Genomic DNA, 22,666 nt, shown 5'->3' with positions numbered 1-22,666 from the left:
TTTTTTCATTTCACTTGTCTTCCTTTATTGTGCTGATTCTTCAAAGCTGCGCTGTCACTGCCATCACACAACAAGCCCGTCTTGGTCTAGAAGTGACAGGATAATGTTGTAATTCTCGTGGAATCACAATCTCCATCATGATAATGTGTTGATGGGATGTGGTAATAGTTGTTAAAAGGTCACCCAGTGTGCTGTAATTGGCTCTTTCATACTTCACTACGTTTACTACGACAGAAGGCATGACCTCGCTGGCAGAGACGGTAAATATGCCATCTTGAGAGTGTAATTATACAAGCCAAGCCTTCTTGGATCCCTTTCTCCCGCCTCCTTTGCCCTCTCTTGCCACTCGTTTCCTTACAGTCTCACTTTAGATGTCCAAATGTAACTGTAAGTTGGCATGATAAATGAAGCAAAGCTGCAGTACAATACTGTACGTATGCCATGATTGGCAACTGTACAGTATTGTTAGGAATGAAGATCTCATTTGAAGAGGCATCCATATTTGAAAATATTCAAATTAATCCTGAAAAGCTTTGTCCACTTGTCTACTTGTTTACTTCTACTTAAAACAAACAAAGGATAAAGTGACTGCTGCCAATAAAACAATGCAACCCAATATCTGGCGTCTTCATAGTAAAACATTTAAATATATATTTAGGGATGTACAAATAATTTAATAGCATTTGAACTGCACTGTGACAGCACAGGGAATAAATAATAAATAACAATAATGCATATTTATTTTACAATAACAACAGCAACAAAAGTGCTGCGTTTAATTAGTCCAAATGTACAATTAAATGGAAAATATGATTAATGCTTTTTGGGCATTAGGTGTTAAGTTGCATCAATACTGCAATTAATACACTGATATAAAGGGACCACATGAAAAAGGCATAATTGGGCTAATCTCATAGAGACTGTAAACACAGGTACCTAATTAGTACATTTAGAACATCATCACTATTGTCAACTAATGCTATGATTGTGTGATTTTTTTTTACATATTTGTAATTATTATTATTATTTTAGATTTTAGAAATAAACTTAAACCTTGAATTTTTTAAACATTTTTTTTACAAGTTTTACTCCAGCTTTTTCACTCTCTTGCCATTCACTTGAACTCAGTGCACAGCTGAGGGTTGAACCTACACAATTTTAAATTCAAGAAAACAGTTATTCCACACAGGCACCCTGAAGTACATTTTGGACCTGTGGTAGCATTAATTAGGTATTTTTCAATTAGCAAAAATGTTTCTGTTATGTTGCGTGGGTCACTCATTTATTCACCTAATTAGTTTTTCTTCTTAAATTATTTAAGAAATTTCAAAATGTGCTTTCAAAAAAGCATAAAAACAGACAGACACAGGCAGAGCTCTAAATATTTAAATCTAAGTTTATTTTTTGAAATGGACTGCACTCACTGACATTTTACAGTGTATAGAGGTAACACAATTTAATTGCATTTAAAAGGAAAATAATTTTTAATTATTCATATATCAAGCAATTATATTTAAAGCAGTTAAAATTATTTATTGTGATTGTAATAATTTAATTTTCTGGCCACTCCTTTCAGTTTTTTAATAAATTAAAAAAAGTTTGCAAGGTTTGTAATGGATTTCCTGCTTTACATTAAATTGTCTTTTGTTAAATCAGATTAACAAAGCATGTAAGACGAAACTCATTTTGCAGACGTGCTTCAAAATCGGTAAGTGAAAAAAAAAAATATATATACATAATATATAAAATCTATAAATACAGTACATATGCTTCTTGTAATAAGGGATACAGATCCATAGCACCTCCCTGTGGTACTGACCATCTCATTGTGTGTAGTGTGATCTAGTTCCACTTCCAATATCTTATCTTACATCTCTTCAACTTATAGTCGCTTTTATGTACCACGTGAGAATTTGCTTTCCATTTTAAGATTACCCTGTTAAATTACAGCCTCATAAAACATTAAAAACGAGTGCTTCTTTTAGAAAACTTATCATCCACTCTGACAATATGCTTCATTCAGTTTAGGCAGCTATTGAAAACTGCTGCCATCATTGTAACATTGTTATGGTAACTGCATGAGTGAAGTCACCAAATCTTATTGTAAAATCTCCTACAATATCATAATAACACTTGGAAGCGGGGGCAGCAGAGTTTGACAATAATATATCTGTGGAAATCTTTCCCCCTCTCTCCAGATCCTCAGTGAGAGGCACATCAGAGGAGACATTTGCGCTTTATGAAGTGCATTCATTTGGCCATTTGCCATGTTTCCTCACCAGAGGACTGCTATGATGAATGAGAGAAGAGAAGAAGCAGATTTTCTCTCCCACCTCTCGGCTCTCCCCTGTGATTACTAATACAGAGCCCTGCAACCTCCCACACTATATGAAAACTGTAGGCTTGCTCTCATATCCTGGGTAATCCTCAATTTCCCAGAATCATTAAACTGAGACTAGCATCTCTGATGGCTGGAGATACTTGACATATTATGATTATTATCATATGAATGCCTCGTTGTTACCTAGGAAGTGGCGAGGTTGCCTTAAAATCGATGTGGAAGACTGGCGCAATAGCCTTTCCTGGTTGCTGCGTTCGGAAATATAGGCCCCTGTTTATATGTATAGGACTCATCACCGGGAATTCAGCTCTCAGCCGTTGTCAAAACAAACATTCGGGAGGAATTTGATGCAGTAATGGAGAAGTTCAGAGGCGAACTTTTAAACATTTCTGCGCTCAGTTTTACAGTAACAATTTAATTTTATCGCTTTTCAATCTGCTAAAGTCACGGTTTGATTCACAGACTCGTCCATGCAACCACCTGGAATCTAAACCCATGTCCCTGAACATAAGTATCTGGAGGTGGAGACTCCCTAGCCGGCAGAGCCACTGCAGGCTTGTGGTAACACTAAAACTTTCAAATGCATCATTTACTGTACTTATAAACTCATGCTTCTGATTACAAATGCTACCCTAAGGTGAAATGGACAGAATTTATAAAGCCAAAATGCTGAATTCAGAGAATTAAAGCCGGCTGCTACTGTGTTGGGGGGGATACTCTGCTGCAGAGGGCGGACCAGGAAAATTTATGTGGGAGAAAAAATGTATGTTCAGCGGATCGCCTCCAAACCAAACATATTATCTTCTGGTATGCCCTCCTCTTCATAGCCTCAATCAGTTGTTCACAGTGTGTAATTCGCTGACATGTTCACCATGCAGAGACTTAGGAGAACATGCTCTCTCTCTCTACCTCTGAGGGGAAGGATACGGAGCTGATACTGCAGCTAACCTGGCACCTCTTCAAACATTCAACACAGTTTACTCATGGAAGAGAGGGCTTTTTTTTAAAGGTAGCAAAAATGTTAGAATCAAAACTGAATTGTGTTTTTTTTGTGCTGCACTTCATACCCACTTGGTCCACAACTTACAGAGTGGAAGGTTTTTAAGACTTAAGGCACTGTCTTCTGCAAGTTAATGACTAAAAATGTCCAGGAGCATTCAGAAACTGGAAGTGAGCAAGAAAAACAGTGTAGCCCCGGAGGGTTACATTAGTAGATCTCTGCTCGGTCTTCTACATGAGTTCTAGTGACAATTTTGGAGGATGGGTCAGATGAAAGACAACAGAAGGAAAGCAGGATCAAAAGCCACATGCTTTCCTGTATCCCTGCTTGTTCTAAGGGGCATACATAGTGCATTGGATTCATATCAAGGTCTTTGTACAGGGAGAGTCGGCCAACATGCAGTGGCCTTATTATTCTTTACTTCAATAACAAACCCACGTCTTCCCCTCTTGCCATCAAAGGCACAGCTCTCCAGAAGTGAAAATACACATCATATATGAGTCATTCATCTTCCTTGAAATTTAAATAACTCCTTTGAACATTGTCTTTGGTAAGTTTTGGCCAACTATGTAATTCCACATGCACTGCAATGTATAACATTCGTCTGAGACAATTCGGTGACAGCCAGGCTCCCTCGTCACTGGGAACTAACACCGGTAAGAAATGTGCCGTACTTTTCTCAGACTGCGAAACTACACCACATAACTTTTCATACCTTTCAATCGACTCCCATTCGCAACCCAGTAACGACATTCACTCCCTCGCCCTGAGTGACAATAACTAAGTTGTCCACATCCATTCCACGCAGTTATCCGCCCGTAGCCTATAAAACAGAAATAACGTGGAGGTTTACTCACAGTGAGGGGTTACTCTCAGACCGGACCTGGGCAGCCATTTGAAGTGACAGGGCCGCCCATCATGCGCCTCTAACGGGGTCAGGGGGCCTTATGGGGACTTGATCCAGAGCGAGGCCAAGGGGACCGGGCCTTTAGAGAGGATGGATGGAGCCCGAGAAAGAAGGAAGGACAGGCTGATTACATCATTTTTCAGACCCACCAAAAGGGCCTGTAAGGACCTTTGGGCAACTGGATTGACAGTTGGCCTCTCTGCTAATACATTTTGGAGTGATTTGTCAAAATGAAGAAATTGTTCTTGCTGACCTATCTCGCTCAGCTGTGAGTGACTCAGTTGGTGAGACTTGACGAGACCAGCGACGTATTGCTCATGCTTACCGCCGTCTGTGTTGAATATATGAGAGCCAAAGTCATAACAAGCATTCATCTTCAGGAAAAAACTTACTTTAAAAAGATCATTCAAGTCTGAGGAAAATGACATTAGGGGAAACATGTCAGCAGCTGAGTTAATCACCTCTTCAGTCTGTGTTGTACTGTAGGTGGCGTTTGCGGCGTCTGTGGAAGGGAAATGTTTTGTTTTTGTGCATTTCCTGAATATCTACAAATATTCCCTAAAGGCATGCTGCAGTGCGATGTTGCGCCACCTGTTTTCAAGGCGCAGTTGTTCCCCGGGGCCCCTCAACAAATCATCTTCCTTGTTTTTCCTGCGGGGAAAGAGACACCGTCACTTCTGGGTTTTGGGTGTCATATCATAGCTGAAAGATGCTAGAGCAAATTCGACATTTCCGTATGTCCCAACAGGTAAAGTGAGAATCAAAAAACCAAGTGATTGTGAAATTACAGAAGCGGCTGGAAATTTTAAGCAGGTTTTTCCCCTTTTAGAAACCCATCAGGCTGCAAAGTGGTGAGCGCCTTTCCCCGAAACTTCATTGAAAACTAGATTTCGGTTTCTTCCTAACTGGTCTCGAGTGTTGAACAAAGGAGGATTTAGTCCTCACGTTTCCACTTTTCTTTTTTTTTTGATGCATAAAATGGCATCACCACACCCTCAGCTTAGTCCTGTATCTTTGTCTCAGCAGTGCAGACATAATGACTGACCTGGATTCATACTACTGTTTTCAATCACCATCTCCCTCCAAGGTTATTGGCCAAAATCCAAAGGTTGTTCTGGGATTCCACTTTATCAGAGGCAGAGGCAGAGCAGCATGCGGAGTTAATAATAATTTGGTCTGTGTTTTACAGCTGTTACACAATGGACACTGTGTAAACCTCTTACAACACGGGGCCTCGGAGCTTTCCATTTTAGAAGCAGATCCGTCTCCGTAAGACGGTCAATGACAGAGAAATAACAAAAAGACAGCGGAGCAAAGACAAGAGCAGGTCAATCTAATGTGTTACATTATGTTCTTTTGATGCCGTATTCAGGAGACAGCGGGTGTGAAGAAATGTTCCTTTAATAGCACCGGTGTGAAACTTTCTATAGATTTTTACTGCGGTCTCCTCATGTGGTGCGAAAGCAGAGTTAGGAAGGCAGCAAGTAGGTGCTGCCGCGCTGAACATCTGCTTTCTCCATTACAAGCTGTGCACGTTAAAAGCTACAGGTAAGTGTTACTGCAGAAACAGTATTCCTGTAAGCTTGCACATTCAATATAGATAAAACCAACATTATGATAACTAGGTTTATCTAGGCGGCAAACATCGTTAAAAATTGAAATTGGGAAGTTTCATGAATTTTCCCGCAGAAAAACAAAAGGACTTTGGTTATTTACTGGATGGCTCGGAACGCTTCTAATGATGAAGCTGACGTCTGTCAACAATGCCTTTTTCTGAGGAATAATGAATATATTTACAATGTAATTCAGAACTCCAGTTGCCTCTAGACAGTTGAGCTTCCCCTTCATGCACCCCTGTATTTTATTCAAAGCAGAACCTCACCAAAGGAAAATCTTCTATTATCCAGCCTAACACTGCAGCCTGAGGAGAAACACTGGGTAAAACAGAGACTTAATATTTCATATTGGTGAGATTATTCATCCACACAAAGACATTTCCCTTTTTTCCTGCCTCACATTGCAACGCCCTCATTAAAAATGGGACACTGCACATTGAAACTTTTTAAAAATTCAAATATTTTCTTTCAATCTTTAAAGAGCTTATATCTAATGAACTAAGATTTAATTTGGCATGGCTTAACATCTATTTGCACTGTTCATAATTAGGAATGCAGACCTCAGTATTAAAATGAAGGGGCAAAGCCCTCAGTAAGTTCCCAAGTGAAACAAGAATTGGTTCCACTTTAAGTATTAATTGATTGGCTTTGCAGTATCCCTTACAGGAGAAGAGTGCACACACACACATCCACTACATGCAACCACCCATACACACACACACACACACACACACACACACACACACACACCACAATTTACAGAGCACTCATTTCTCATCAATCTGGTGCTGCTTCATTTGCCTGTCTTTCAGTCCCCCAGAGAGGGACAACCTATCCGCTAGCAGAGCTTAGCATTTGATCATGAGTGTCAATATCAAACTGCAAAGCAGGATTACACACTGCTGTCGTCAATAGGCGTAATGGTTTTACATGTGTTAAGGTTAACTCAGCCATTTAATGTGCATAGTACCTTAGAGATAATCACTCAAAAAGGACTTAAAAATGTCACACAAACCTCAACAGACCAGGGCTTCTGCAATGATCACACACTATACTCAGAGGGTCTTGTTGCATTTTTCTCTTTTCTAAGATTTGACAGCTTATGACTATGGAGTAGACAATTTCTACTGTATGAAACTAGTCTTCAAGGTATTTGATTCAAATTTCTTACAAGGAATATCTTCTGTGATGTGTGATCACACTGTCTGCAGAGTCACCAGAGATACTATTATTGATCATAGGCTGACCTAATATAAATTCTGTTAACTGTTTATTAAGGAAGAGCTTTAGTCCTGCACAAAGAGTTTTCTTTGTTGATCATTTTATTTCACTGCGGACCGTAATTCCTATGACTTCAGAAAGATGAATGAAATTCTGTTCTTACTTTTGCACTTTCCTGCTCAAATTTTAACTAAATGTCTGCCTTTACTTTTATAGTTCTTTATATACAGTGTATTTTTCTTTATGTGAGCGCTTTAAAGGATGTGTGTCCAAGTGTAGCCGTGTGCTGAAGTCTCCTACATTTATTCTCACTAAACATAACACTCTCCCAGTGTAAACCTCTGCCGGTGCAAGTGACAGCTAAAAATCCCCCACAATGCTGTGAATTAGGAACCGGTCTATTAGACACATGATCACATGATGTGGGATTAGTGGACTGAAGTCTTCAAAGCTGCTATTACAACTCCTGAGATGTGATACAGGCTCCCCCACTGCTCTCTGCAGGGGCGTGTGGCTCTTCCTCAGAGAATTACCTGACACCGTCGTGTCTGCGCTCTGGGAGACAAGTGCTGTGGCTCGGAGTGGAACAGCCAACATCAGTCGGAAATGCTCCCTCCATGCTGCGCTGAGCCAACAAACCCTGCATTTAATCCCATGTGTGAGCTGCCATGATGGCTACATGAGTTGACATCAGAGAAAAGGAGTTAGGGTGCTAAGGCTGGAATGATGGGTGATAAAATGGATTACAGATGGGGAAATGCCATCATGCTTGAATAGTAAGTCAGACTCAAAATGTTAATATTAGTGATTCGCCATTTGGCGACCGCGCTTGTACAATCTGGAGTTAGTGTGATGTTGCTAGAATTAAAGGTGGAGATGTTTCAAGCTTTAGTTTAATTGTGTAGTAATGTAGAAGAGATAAAAATTAAATTAGCTTCAGAGAGGTATTTTTGAAACACGGCTGAAAAATAATTACATTTTAATTGCAGTACAAGTACGGTCTCCAAAAACCATTTGCAGGGCATGATTTTAAAATTACCCTGCATGTAAGGATTTTTAAAAAACAATTCTTGTGCCGTTACTACTATATACGCTATATCAAAACAAAGAACAAAAAAAATGGAAGAAATAAAAGTGAAAAAGACATAATTTGTGGAAGAAAAAAAAAAAGTGGTTGCATTCTGAACTTCAAGTTACCTTTTCTAAAGCTGAACACTGGGAATTTGGACCTCCCAGCGCAAACATTAACGGGCTGAAATGCAGCTCTGGATGTAACAAAGGAAACAATACCAGGGAAGAGAGCCAAGAAGGCAGAGCTGGCACGCCTGTTCCTGGGACCATGGGAATTTGGCTCCCAGAAATAATGGGGTTGAACAGGGCCCAGCACCACTGCTACTGTAGCTGGGAAAATGGTGCACTGCAAGCCAGGCTCCATCCGGGGAGACTTAAAACAGGGGAGGGAGGAGGAAAAAAAAGAAATGAAATATACAGTATGGGTTGCACCTCACAGTGTGAAGTGAGATGAGTAAAATAATGGAGGAAGGGGAAGCCTGTCTTGTGTTTGTCCTGAGCAGGTGATTGTAAATCAAAAACACTGCCCAGCTTAGTGGCTGGATGTGAGCTAACATAATACACTGCATGGACAAACTGCTACCTGGGCAGAAAGAGGAAGAAAATAAAATAATAACAACGGACCTAAAGCGCAAGACATAAAAGGTCTTTCATGTGTGCGCCTTACACTGTGTGGTCAGAAGTCGAGTGAACTATATTGCTGCAAGTGTATTTATAATATTGGTCGTGTTAATGCTAGCAGCTCCTCTCCAGCCTAATTAGGACAATAAAGGGTTATGGGCTAATGTATGACTGCCATGCCAAAGCTAATGAATGCCTGGTATACCTTGTTTCCTCCCAAGCGTCCTTGGACTGTCATCTCCAACCTTTTGATGTTGTATCTGATTATCCAGGCAGCGATTAATCATGATTAAGTAAGCACCAAGTCTCGGAGAGAGAAAGCAAAAGCAGAGAGGGTGGGTGGACAGCAGGAAAGTTGCCCAGGTTCAGGCCTTAATTCTGGGCAGCGCAGTCTCCAGTTTCTGCCAAGTGGACACTGGTAATGAGACAGCAAAGTAAAAATCATGGAGCTTTTTTTAAGTGTTGTTAAAGGAAAGATTCATTATCCAAGCCAACCTTTATCCAAGCCATAGTTGAGGCTTCCAAAGAAACGCCTCTTGCCTTCTGTGGTAACCATCGACTTGGACACCACTGCACGTTTTCACATGCCCAGTGCTATTTGACAGCCATTTTTGCATGTTTTGTTGATACACGGACATTTCAATATACCTCCTCGCTCACCGCTTTTCCTCCTCTCCAAAAACATTTTCCTGCTTTGATATCAGTTGATGGAATATAAATGGGTTGGAGCAGACCTAAGGTAACCACCTATTGGCCTTCATGCATTTCTAATGTAACCTGTTCTGCCCATGCTCACAGAGTAGGGCTGGCTTCATTACTCCAAGGTGCTGAGTCTTTTGCCAGAACCCTGCCTTTTCAGCGAATAGATCACCCTTGTGACCAGGGTCTCTGATACTGTATGAACCACCTGAAAGCTGTGGCTGTTTGCCCAGGTGCCAAAATAATCAAGTTCAGCTCGCATGGCAGGTTATGAAAGAATATTAACTGTGGGAATAACCCGGCTTGACATGCGTCGCCCGCATGCATGATCAAACGAGAGCCCTCTCCGAAAAGGAGTTTTCCAGGTAGGCCTACTGGCAGGGAAGTCTGGGCTCGTGATGACACCAACTCAATCATTGTTACTTTGAAGTCAGAGGGGTCAGTGTTGTAATGGGTTTGGACAAAGGTACAATGATTCTCTCTTTTTGCTTTCCGATCCTTTTCTGTTAATGCGTTTAGCATTCGGCGTCTGTAATGGGTTTACCAGTGAGGAGGGAGAGTGGAAGCTGTTGTTAAAACACGTTTAATGACGTACCGAAGGACGTGGAGCAGAGGTCCACATTATTGCCACTATCAATAATACAACTCTTTAAGTGGTCTACTTGGACTGTAGGAAAATAATACTTCCCCTTCTACCACCGTTCTGCCTCTCACTGTGAAAAGTATTTTCTCCAATAAGATTTGATGTGCAGGAATTTGTTTTGAGTGCTCATTCTGAAAACCGCACCGCCTTGTCATGGTTTTCCTGTCAGACTTTATTTCTGTTAAATAGACCTAAAATTTGATTTTACTTGGAGGATTTAAGGTTTCCACCTTCATGTTTTTTCGGCATTTCTTTCCAGAAAGCTCTCCGTTTTCCTCCCTTAAACCAGTATTTCAAGCTTAAATTATGGGAAATGATGTGTGTTCAATGTGTTGTGAAGGAAAACAAAATAACCCCTGATGACTTTAGTGTAACTTAACGTCTCCCTCACAGCCTAATGTTTAAGTGGAAAACTTCCCAACCACGAAGGCATAAATCAACCAGCCTCTCGTGTACGCTTCAATCTACAATTGTTAAATTATCTTTCAGAGCCTTTATGAAAACATGGAAAAATAAAGAAGCATGAAGTTATGTATCTTGTAACCATCAAACACAAAGAGAAATCGAGGAGATCACCATATAATTGGTTAGAGTGTGTGTGTACACATGTCTCCCTCCAGTTCCAGCACAGTCCTCCGGTTCAGCACGGGCTTTGAAATGTGGATTCAAAGCTAGCGGACTTCCCTGAATCACTGAAAACCCTCAGGACGTGGTTTGGCCTTTGCGGAGGTGGAAGCCAAATATGAGTCTGAGAAGATGAAGCACCCTGGCCTATCGTCTGTTCCTGGTAGGTGTTCACTCCCAATAAATATTTCATTTTGGTACAAAACAAATAACTTGACATAATTCCTCCCCCTCTCTTCCGAGTAGAATGACAGAGTGGCTGATTTACGCATGGCGAGAGGTGTAAAAAGCATAGAGGCATGCCGCTTTTCTCTATCTACCATCTAATGGATCCAACCCGACAGGCTAACAACTGTTTGCCTTTTTTGCAGAGAGCTGCGAAGTGAGGACACACTTGGATTCATACGAATTGCTGACTGTGATTTGTGTAGAGGTCTGTGACACACAACAGTTGGTTAATGCTGCACTGAAAATATGCGAGCATAAGGCTACTATCAAAAATAGCAATAAAGTAATTCACTTGCTCGCAAATCGAAATGATAAAAGTGTTAATTACTCCTGCAGAGGCCCTTTTTTTTTGTCAGTTCCTTCATGAGGATACAGAGGCTAAATAGTTTGACCCGAGCCAAAGTTACATTTGAGACATAAAAGGACAACTGATTTAAACTTTAAATCCACTGTGAAAGTGCATTAACCACTTAAGTATTTTCTCATTTCTTTCTTCATGAATGCTCGAGGCTGTCTCTGCTTTGTTGCATTTGTCAATCACTGTAATTTGGGCTCCATTTCCAAAAATAATTATCAGGTGAGTGGCAGCCCTTTGCCTGGAGTGCCAACTTGGAAGCGACGTGCCCAAGAGTATTAATTATGCCGCTCAAAATATGAAGTCTTTTAATAGAGAGGCTGACGTGACATCATTGTTTAGATTCTTTCTTCCCTACAAACATGACAATCACAGTTGTCCCTCTGGTCATCAGCAAAGATGAGGAGGAATTGTCAGAGGAAGTTATTAACAAGCTGTGTACCATGTGATAAAGTCAGACAGACTCTCACTGGTACTGTGTCTGTTGATTCGCGTAGAGGAGAAGCAGAGAGCGCATGAGGAGTAAGTCAACAACTTCAGTACAGCTGTAAGAGATACAGCGCGAGGTGGAAATATGCAGAGCAAAGACTGAGGGGGAGGTATTATGCGCAAAAGCCTCAAATCTTTCAAATCCATGTACTAAAATTATTGCTGAATGTAACTGTTGACGCTGTACTCGGAGGACCATCCAGTTTCATACAGTCGCCAGCCTAAATCTCTCTCACACACAGTCACTCTCTCTCTCTCTTGCTCATTCTGCCAATCAAGTGCTCACAAACAGTGCTGCACTGTAGTTGTGGTTCACATTCAGCAGTTGCTTCTGTGAAACCCTAAGAGGGAGAGACAGCTTCCAGGTCTCATTAGCATCCAGTAGCGGCTAATGCTGCCTCCCTATTACTGTCTGAGGAGCTGAAATTCAGTTGGAGATGAGCACAGCCCAGGGGGCTTAGGGTTGCCAGTTTAATTAGTGCCTGATAATTTCAATAATGAGTGACAATTCATTGGGGCTTTTTAGGTTGGCCCACTGTTTGAGTGCAAATCGATAATCCTCTGTTTCTTCCCCCACTCTCACGAGCAGATAAAGGGTGAGTGTGGGGTGAGGTTGGGAGGGGGGGCCTCTATCCTTTGCAGGAATTAAATGAAAAGAATCAACTTAGAGAATGTCCCTTTGAAACCAAGAAAGGGAAGCCTATGTGATTTGATTTGCTGTTATTGGATGAGCAGGTGGGTCTTTAGTTGCTGTCGTGGGGTCCAGAGTAAAAACAATTTGCCTGGAGTGATACGGGATAAGTGAGTGGAGGGTGAGAGGTTTACACTTGTTGTTTTCTGCTCATCCAAATGATGCTCTCGTGTTCTGAGCAGAATCAGACTCTTATCTGTGATCATGTAGACAAGATGAATTTATTGGGATAATGTGGAAATGGCCCTCTCTAGAGCAAAAACAAGCCTGGATTCGGAATATTTCCTGCATATATATGTACAGCTTGCATACAGCACATAACTATAACGAAAGGGTGAGAAATGGTAATTTATTCAATTGCCCCTAAGCTCAAAAAGACATGTTTACCTTGAAGGTGTTTGAACCCTCTGTAATTCAGTGACAGGCAATGCAAGCCTGTTAATGCTTTGCCACAATTCCTGTTTTCCTCTGAAAGCTGTTTCACGGCTCCGTGCGCAAAAGAATAGGTGAGGGTGAATAAAGTTTAAACAGGCACTTTTCATATTCACTGAAATAATTAAGCAAGGCAGCATGCTGTTTTACAGCATGCTGTTTTACAGTGTTATTGGAAATGAAGAATCAGTTTTAGGTGTCGCAGATGCAGTGCATTAAAATACCAATTAACCACATAACACCCAACCTCTACCTGACACTTGCATTGTAATGACTGTTGAAGCAGGAAGTAGGAGCCCATTATTTCCTAATACACATCTTCTGTTTTGGGGAGGAAAAAAATCCTGAGGCATGCAAAAATAAATTATCACAAAATCAGTGAAGTTAACAAAACACACATAAGCAGCAGATTGACATCGCACCTGCCAATATGTGGTGCAGAACCTGTGCAGCGGTGATAATGGTATAGCTTTATTGCCCTTTGCGACATGTCTGCATTTGACACGGTATATGTTCCACAATATCCTGATACAATACTGAGTCAGCACATGAGCTGCCTCTATATTCAGACCTCACCATACAGCGGTAGAGTGAAAGTGCAGTGAGAGCACGCAGCATTTCCTCAGTCAGTTAGCCTGACATATTGTGAAGGACAGTAGCCTAATTATTCCCTGGCAGTGGCACAGACCTGCCAGTCCCTTCAGATTGAGTTGAACCACCGAGGCTGGAGTTTGATTCCTGAGTGCCTGCTATGTTTTGAGTCAGATAGGATCATGTCCACTGGAGATTTAATTTGGACATTCAGTGGTGTGAACCCAACCCTTATTACTTTAGCCCCCTCATCACCCTGACCTGTAGTCTTCCTCTATTACAGGCCCAAGAAAAACAGCAATCATCATGTTAATACAGAGAACATCAAGAGACTATTGATTGTGGTTACTTGCCGAATATTCCCTCCATGACATGTGGTTCAGTGCCCCCTTCGTGCTCGTCTGTGGCAGTCTTTTTAAATATTCATGACGAGCTTGCCTTATGGTTCTGCAGCTGAATTTCTAATTGGGCCGTCAAAAGAGATACAACATGCCCTTAAGCAGGACCGTAACAGCGGTCAGCTCAAACAAAAATTGTGTGATTCAGCCACAGGGCTAATTAGCGATTAGCATTCACTGTTTACAAGGGTTTTTACCTGTGGGCCAGGCAATGGCTGAATTGAGCTTAAATCACTCCATTCTGCCTTTGAAGCTTCAAGAGCTGCCTGTCCATATCATAATGACTGGGAGGAGAGAGGGAAGCGCTTCTACTGTGTAACAACATAATCATCAATTAAGGCAGGGAAATGGCAAGAAGTGGGGATTTTAGCTCATTAAAAAAGCCCAGAAGAAAAAGTATTTCTGCATTTATATATATTTTCACTCTGTCTCTCCTCTGTCAATGCCTGCCATCTTGAGAATTCAAATGATTTTTGTCTTTCAAGATGAGTGGAAATCCTGAAAATATAATTCAGAGACACAGGAGCAGACATTCCTAATAAGGGCTAAAATATGAATGACATTTGCTCCAAGAAGATCCTGGATGGAAATGGAATTGCCACTGATTTCTTATTAGTTTCCCTGGTTCTAAATTATCCTTAATGCTTTTTTTTTTTACAGCCATTATAATGAAAATTAATGTTAGTGAATTTCAAAAACATTCCTGAAATTACTGTGGCTACTGCAACCTTGTAATTAAGGTATAACAGTTACTACTACTCTTACATACTGCCTAGACTTAAGTTATATTTGCTAGAGTATGAATAAGGCATTCATTGAGCAGTATATCAGTGTTATGGCCTGCATATTGCAGCTGTATAGAAGGGTTTTATTACCTCAGCGTAAAGCACACATGGAACTGAGGCCACCTTGTTCTTTTTAAAATGAAACTGTTAAAATATCTGTGACTAATCCCACCACATGATGTTACGGATTAGTTGCTTACGACCTGTAATTTTATATTTTATTTACTGCCCACCTAAACAAAGAGAATGAGCATTTATTTAGTCCAATATGTCACTTTTATTTGATATTTGGGGATACCCGGTGGCTAACCTGGACCATTGTAATATATCATCACAGTGGAGCCACTACAAGGACATACAGTAGTTCATGTCTTCAACAGCTTTCCAGACATTAAAAAGAATATCAGATTCCCCCAACTTCTTTGAGGATGTTCTGCCTTTGAGAGAGGACTTCTTTTGAGCATATCCAAACGTTTTCTTCTCTCTCATTTTTTTAAAGTCTATTTTTGCCACAAAGTAGGGACTCAACACAAACTTATTCAGGGTGATAAAAAACTGCTGGAGTGAATTTCCTGCCTAACAAAGTACAAAGATGGCTGATAAAGAGCTTATTAGAGAGCCATCATTACTCTCACTTTGGGTTGAAAACGTTGACTGAGAAGCACCATTATGTCCTGAAAATTTTTCCTTTTTTTTCCCTTTTTTTTGCTGATGTGGCTATAAGCTGAGGTGATGCTGAGGCTTTCCCCGACTGTCTGAGGGTTAGTTGAGCAGACCTGTCAATGATGATATCCAGACAGCAGGAACAGTGCAAACTCAGGGATAAGAGTCAACAGTAATTAGAATCTATCTGGGGAGGTGGAAATGCATGCACGCGCGGGCACACACACACACACACACACTGCAGATTACATTTATATGGGCTCATGTATTTTAACATTACTTATATGCAGACTTTCCTCAAGAACCATTGTAATGTACGTGTTGGCATTAGAAAAAAAAAAGCTAAAAATATTTGACATACACACAAAATTAGTAGAGTCATTCACGTGCAACAATATGCACACACACACACATACACACACAAGAAGCGAAGACCATGAAGATTCATCACAGACGTGTCCTTTAGTATGGAGATTCTGGCTGTATACTCCCCTTTTCCTTAATTGCTCATTAATGAGATGGAAATATATTTCTGCCACAAAGTTTGAAAAAGATTCACTCATTGAGAAAGCCATAAATCTAAACATTTGAAAAGGAATTAGTAACGGGAGCCTCCCATTCTTGTTCTCTGAAAAATTAATGCAGCGCATGTTATATTTATTACAAGGCTGACTGTCATTCATTTTACCCGAACTAGCAGAAATTAAAAGTGACAGCAACCTCATCAAGAATGAATGCCATTGTATTCTACGCGGAGCTGAAAAGACAGGGCAAAATCACATAATAACACACACACAGGCTTCCACCGTGCCTCTGTAACAGGGAAAACCAAAGCTCAGAGAAATGCCGTGAATGAAGGAATGAGGGCAAAAGAAGGCATAAAATGCACAGCAAAATACACCCTTATAACTCTTCTTTTACTTTCTCAATTCAAGTCAAAGCACGATTGAGAATCCAGAAAAAAAAAGACATTGCAGTTATATAGATATGTTCAAGACAGTAACAACAAACAATATTAAAAGCGACCCGTATAGTGAAACACTTCCATGGCTACTCCAAATCCATTTTCAAATATTTTCCAAGATGTGTATAAATGCTGGCTTAACTCATTAAAGGAGAAGGGTTCTGATCTGACTATGCTGCTGCTAAATGGTCAGGTTCCCATGTGAGGGAAATAAATGAAATATTAGTTTATTACATATTTAAATCTCTCTCTCCCCAGGCTGTCTTACACTCTTTTTTTTTCTTGGGTTGGTTTGCATTATAATGTTCACCAAACAGCTTTCCCAACTAATGGGTTGCAACAACGTGGTCCTGCTTTCCCCCTCTGCTTTTGGTCTAGATTTTCATAACAAATTACTGTGGTACGCCAGGGGAAGGGAGTATGCTCCAACTTCCTGAGGAGGCAAAAGGGAAAAATTCATCTTTAAGTGGTACAAAGTTGAGCATTGCCTGTGGAACATTTTCACAGTGTGTGTCCGTTAAACATTGAGAAGACAGTCAACTGCAGATAATAAGTCAATGTTGTCAGGAAGCTGACAGCAACATTTGGAAATAGAAAATCCATATTGCATGCTGCTGCTTGGGAAAAGCTTTTTCACCAAAGCGGGCGAGATTCGGATGCACTTCCCTCTGACAAACAATGGTTTTATTCCTGATATTGGCATATTAAGTCCAAGGTCACGTTTAAAATTCCAGACCGCTTTGTAAGTTCATAATCTAAGCCCTATCCATCAAAATGCTGATGTATCAAAACAAACAGAGGGCTGAAAGCACAGATACAGCACGGGATGGGCCCTCTGAATAATCGTTAAGGGCAGCCCCCTCGCTCTCCCTATCTCAGGTGTGTGATTAAAATCAATTAAATCACTCCTCTAGTGTCAACCGCCCCAAATCTCCTGACAAATGAAACGGTGCTTTAGGAAGACGAGGATGTTCCTGGTCCTGTCGTGGCTCGGCTCATATTCACAAATGAGATTAAGATTGGGCTGCTGAGGGATTTCAAAGGCCTGTTTTCCATAAGAGCATGAAACAGCCTGTGAAGCCCATGTAGGCTACATTAAGTAGACTTGAAAGTGTCTGGAGCAGAGATCAGCTCCCAGCCCACAGTGAGAGTAACTAGCTGGAAAAAAAAAAAAAAAGAAGGCGTCGAGATTATTTACCTGCATCTACGGTGTAAGACTTTTATCACTGCAAGTTGGGTCTGTATCGCAGTAGTCTTCCGGAAAATAATCCAATATTCCATAAATTCTTAAAAGCCCTCAATCTATTTATGACACAGTATTATGATTTGTCTGATGCATCCATTAATGAGTTATTCATCCAATATTAATATGTATTAAATCATGTGTTTTGAGTCAATACAGTTTTCACCACAGCACTGCCTTTGCTGTGCATCTTCAGACAAATTAAGCCATTTACAGAGCATCAATATGGAATCATTAAATGCCCTTTGTGTATTGTTCTCTATGGTCTACGGACCACCCCTCTTTTCCTCTCTCTTCCTCTCACTCGCACGCTCGCGCACGCTTGGCTCGTGCATCACATGTGAGCCGAGGTTTGAGCCCTCCGCAGGCTTCTTTATGACGACAGTCGGTGAGATCTGCTGATCCCATCTCCAATGGGCCTCTGTAAACCCCTTTGTAACATTAGGCAAAAAACGCTAAATCAAAGTGTGGAGTCAGCCCAGTGTGTGTGTTTAACGTCCCCCTGCTCCTGTCACCAATGACCAGGGGCGGGCCGCCACGTGTCCTTGCCCTATCCCCCGGTGTCCTATCACTCCTTTATCTGTCCACAGGGCATGGCCGCTCTCCCAAAGACAACCACACATGCATGCTCAAGAAGGGCCCTTTTTTATTCATCTCAACACCCACAGAGAAAATCAGACATCCCAAATTGTTCCCCTAAAGCAGTTGTTTTATTCATGGTTGCGTCTCAGAGCTTTTTTCCACACTCACATTTAAACATATATCTACAATAATGATCATTTATATAAAGCAATGATTAAAAAATGGATATCCTTATAGTGAATTAGACAAATTTAGCAAAAACACAAACTCACGTTTAAAAATATGATGCAGAAATGTTTTCGAAACTGCAGCAAACTTATGTAGGACACTGACCTGTATTTCATTTTGAAGAGCAAAAGAAAAAAAATATACTTTTAAAACTCTGAAGTTCTTATGGGAAAACAATAACAGACAGTATGTTTATTTGCGATGAAGCTACACAGCACAAAGAAAGAGCAACCATACCAAGGGATTTTCCTGACTCTTGAGAAGGGTACAACCAATATTCCCAAAACCATGCCAGGACTTGTGATTTCGCTGTATACTTTTTTCCCCCCCTCTCTCCTTTATGAAGAATGATCAAATCAAGCATGGAAGTGTGTTTCATCAGTCTGTTGGAGGGTAAAGAGAGACTTTCAAAATAATCCCTTAAGTAGATGAGATTTTTTTTTTTTTACGTATTGCTTTTTATTGTAAGATGATGCATGTTTCGAGATAGCAGAGGAAATGACAATTATGTCGAGATGCTATGTTCCTGAATGGCAGGACCTTTTTCTGGAACCACGCACAAGACTGGATTGCAAGTCCGCACATCTGATCTAACAGTGTTATTATTCAGTCTCTTGACAGGTCATATTTTGTCAAATGAAATGCTGAATTGCTTCATTCTCTACACGGAAGCTGAAGTGATACATGTAAGTAGAATTAAATTACTCTATAGTATATTACAGCCACAGTGGGATTGTGGCTGTTCCTCCATTTTTAATAAGTGCTTATTTCCCAGGGGGCCTTGTTGGGCACCATGGGTCAACAGTGTCCAAGAGGGCAAAGCTTGTTCACCACATTCTAGAGCCCTTTAATTGCTTGAGGTTATGTGTGCTATTATCTTCCTTTTTCTCTTTCATTATGGAGGTGCAGAGGTTCGGATTGACCCATCCTCTCAATTTTGAAAGCACTCGCTGCGTTTAGCGCACTTCAATTAAGTGTGCAGAGGAGTGCTGTGATGAGATTTATTTAATTAATTATTCCACTTCTGTTTTGGCCCATGCATATATTCCTTTTTAAATCTTTCCTTGGGTGTCCCGGGTCCGCTCTTATTTATTCTGTTGTGATAATGTTACAACTGTAACAGCAATATTTTCGGTACTCCCAGGAGTGCTTGGTCTGACTCAAACATAATAACCCACGGCAGTGTCTGTCTGACTCTCAGCCATTCTCATTCCTGCTTGCAGCTGATGCCGTAACCCTGGCCCCTTCCCTGCAGGCTGTGCTGACGGCTGGCTCGGAGCAGCCACACACGCACACACGTATATGGAAAAAGACCTGTAGACCCACATTTGCATGGACACAAATGTTCACATGCAAACATATGCAAATGCGCTCATGTACATGCCAGTGTAGGCAGTAACACACAAGCGCGCACATGTCTTGATTCCCTTCCTCTGGTTTTAAATGAAAGACCTACACTATCGTACACTGTGGAGACACCAAAGTCGTTCCAAAGTTGTGCTAGGAGACCAGTTCAATGGTGGAAATTGTTGTGGTGCTCATTTAACTCCAAAGCGTAGCACTTGCGGGCAAACATTGTTCCCAAGTAAAGGATTTCACAGTACAGAGCTGTGGCTTCATAAGGGGATTTGATCACTTTTACCTGTACTGACAAGTCTTCCCTTCAGTTCAAAAGAAGCAAAAACAGATGACTGATCAATATAAATGCAGGTGTTTAGAGAGATGGGGATTGATCAGTAATAGTCCCTCAAACTGAAAAAAAGAACAAATCACAGGAAAGAAAGTGAAAAGTTAAGTAGGACACTGTCAGGGATTCCCTGGGCACGAGTCTTGGAAAAACTGCACAGCACAAATGAAAAAGAACAGAGGAGAGCTGGTTGGGGAATTCAAAAAAGAATAATTAAAAACTCAAATCGGGTTCTTAACTGTGAGAAAGAGAGAGAGAGGGAGCGAGAGTGGGTTTTTTAAATCCACCAACAAGAATACACTTGGATGATAACTACCTCAGCCGTAGGCTATTAAAATATTAACCACCGCTGTCCGAGCTGGGACTTTCCAAACGGTACTGAGCAGTATCCTCCCCGGATACTGGGCCTGAGAGAAAGGCTCTGCTCCTGTTCGTTGCCCTGTGGGAGGCTCGGGCTTGCATGAGGAAGTGTTTTAATGTTTCTCAGATGCCTGGCTTACTGAGAGAGCTTTGACAAGGCAACTATCCTGGGTGTGATTTAAAGGTGTGCACAGAGGGAACCAGGTACTGGAGCTGAGGGCCTGTTAAGCTACCGGGTGCCTTTCTAGAGAAAAAAAGCAAACTTAAAAAAAAAAAAAATTCCCCAGCTGCTGAGCAGACCTTGGTCCCTTAAATCCAAACCATTCATATGATATTAAACAAAAACTGTAATGGTTCTGCTATTTACGTTAATGTGCATCTGACAGTGTAATACTTACAGGATATACGTTTACAGTACATTAACTTGTTGCCAAAGATAAATATGTGAAATACCGTGAAACGTTCAGAAAATGAAAAGAAACCATAATATTGATATCTAAATGATTTTGGGCCAAAACTGCATTTGCATGTGTGTCTATTTCCTTGCAATTTAGTTCAATGACTGATGCTTCCAATAGCCTGCAATTGCCTGGAGCTTATTACACTCATAATGTATAAGCAGATACTTAGTGAGCGTATATCTAAATCATTTAGCGGGACTTCGTTTAGGGGGGAACACATGGCGAGGAGTGCACTCTTATCTCAAATAGTGCAATTGTAGAGGTTTTATTGACTCTAACAGATAACAGCAATTATTTCTCTGAGTGTGCTTTCTGGTGTCTGCCAAATGTGAGCTGGCAGATTATTAAAAAGACAAGTGGTCTCTTTGATACTGAGACAAAATACAAGGGTGTATTTTTAGCAACTGTAAAGGGTTGCCAGCTTTGTTCAGGTGAAATCTCTTCACAGAATGTAATATACGTTCATGTGCCGCTTGTAGCAAAAAGTCGCCGATTGAGATAGGGTGATTGAAAAGTTGTTGAATATTCAGAGTGGCAGGTTCTTTGAATGTTTTATGAGATTACAGAGCCACGGCATGTATCGTGGCATTGACTTAAATTGTTAAAGTAGCCTGAAGATCATTGAAATGGTCAAATCTCTAATTTTTTATTCCCCAGCTGTATAGCAGGGGAATCTCTGTCTATCCCACTCTTGTCTTGCCGTCCGGTGCCTGACACCCACCCATTCTTCGGTCCGGCTTTGCTCCCACTCCAGCATCAACCTGTGTCATTCTGCCTCGTCTCGGTTCTTCACACTTTCCCCCGTTCACTCCTGCTGTCTCCTCTGTTGTCTCACATCCCCTTCTCCCCACTTCTCCCAGTAATGTCCCGTCTCTCCCTGGAATCAGAAGCTTGGCTGCTTGGCAAGCAGATGGGACAGATGAGGATGGCAGGGATTGGCTAATCCCTAATCTGCTGTCTCCTTGCCATTCTGGACCACAGAGGAGAGAGGGAAGCAAGCAAGAGAGAGAGAGTGAGAGAGAAAGAGACGGAGAGGGTGATGGAGCCAGCTAGATGGAGCCAGCTGTCAGATGGAGAGTCTTTCATGGTCCTGCGCACACAACAGCTGCACAGGGCCCGCCTGCACGGCTCTGCATTATTAAGCATCTTTTTAGTTGGTTCCAGATGCAGACCTAGCTGTGTTTACCCAGGCTTTGTGCTTTCTTGCTCCCCCACCCCACTCTCCACCTCCTCTTCCTACTTCACTGTCCTGTCATTTCCTCATTCCCTTGTTGCTTTGTTGCTTGATGTGGTCAAAATCATTGGACTTTTCCTACATGTTTTTTTTTTGTTCTTAAAAAGTAATGTGATGTTGAAGCCTGTGACCCCCGTGCATGAAGGTAGCATTAGCGCCTCAATAGTTTAGCCCCATTAGATATTTCCATTTAGAAGTATTTGAATCATTTAAACATGTGGGGACTTTTTTGGGTCGATGTGTTTTCCTTCTTACGGTGAATTAATGAAAGTTAAGCTGTGGTGCAGCCCTGCCAAATAGTTGCAATGATATCTAATGACATCAAATGAAAAAGAAATCTTTGCTGTCGACACATATGGTAATGGCAGAGAAGTAAAATGTAATTACAACATAATTAAATGGTTTCATCGCTGTAATTACATACCGTTTAATGTGCGGCTGTCATTACGACTGTACATGTCTGCATATAGTATGTGCAAACAGGCAAACTTGTTTAAACACAAATGCACAGGCACACACAAACACACCAACA

At 41.1% G+C, this 22,666-nt stretch overlaps 1 long non-coding RNA gene across 1 annotated transcript; it reads left to right on the top strand.

Moving 5' to 3' along the window:
- The first annotated feature begins 18,621 nt into the window (after positions 1 to 18,621).
- LOC112841997 (uncharacterized) lies at positions 18,622 to 22,421 on the top strand. Its single transcript, XR_003213547.1, has 3 exons — positions 18,622 to 18,785; positions 19,003 to 19,078; positions 21,761 to 22,421. It is a non-coding gene; the product is annotated as an uncharacterized LOC112841997 (long non-coding RNA).
- Positions 22,422 to 22,666: the final 245 nt, after the last annotated feature.

Source organism: Oreochromis niloticus, linkage group LG13, assembly GCF_001858045.2.
Source record: "Oreochromis niloticus isolate F11D_XX linkage group LG13, O_niloticus_UMD_NMBU, whole genome shotgun sequence".
NCBI lineage: Eukaryota > Metazoa > Chordata > Actinopteri > Cichliformes > Cichlidae > Oreochromis > Oreochromis niloticus.
The sequence above is the reverse complement of the archived record's forward strand: the minus strand, read 5'-3'. Positions and strand labels throughout refer to the sequence as shown.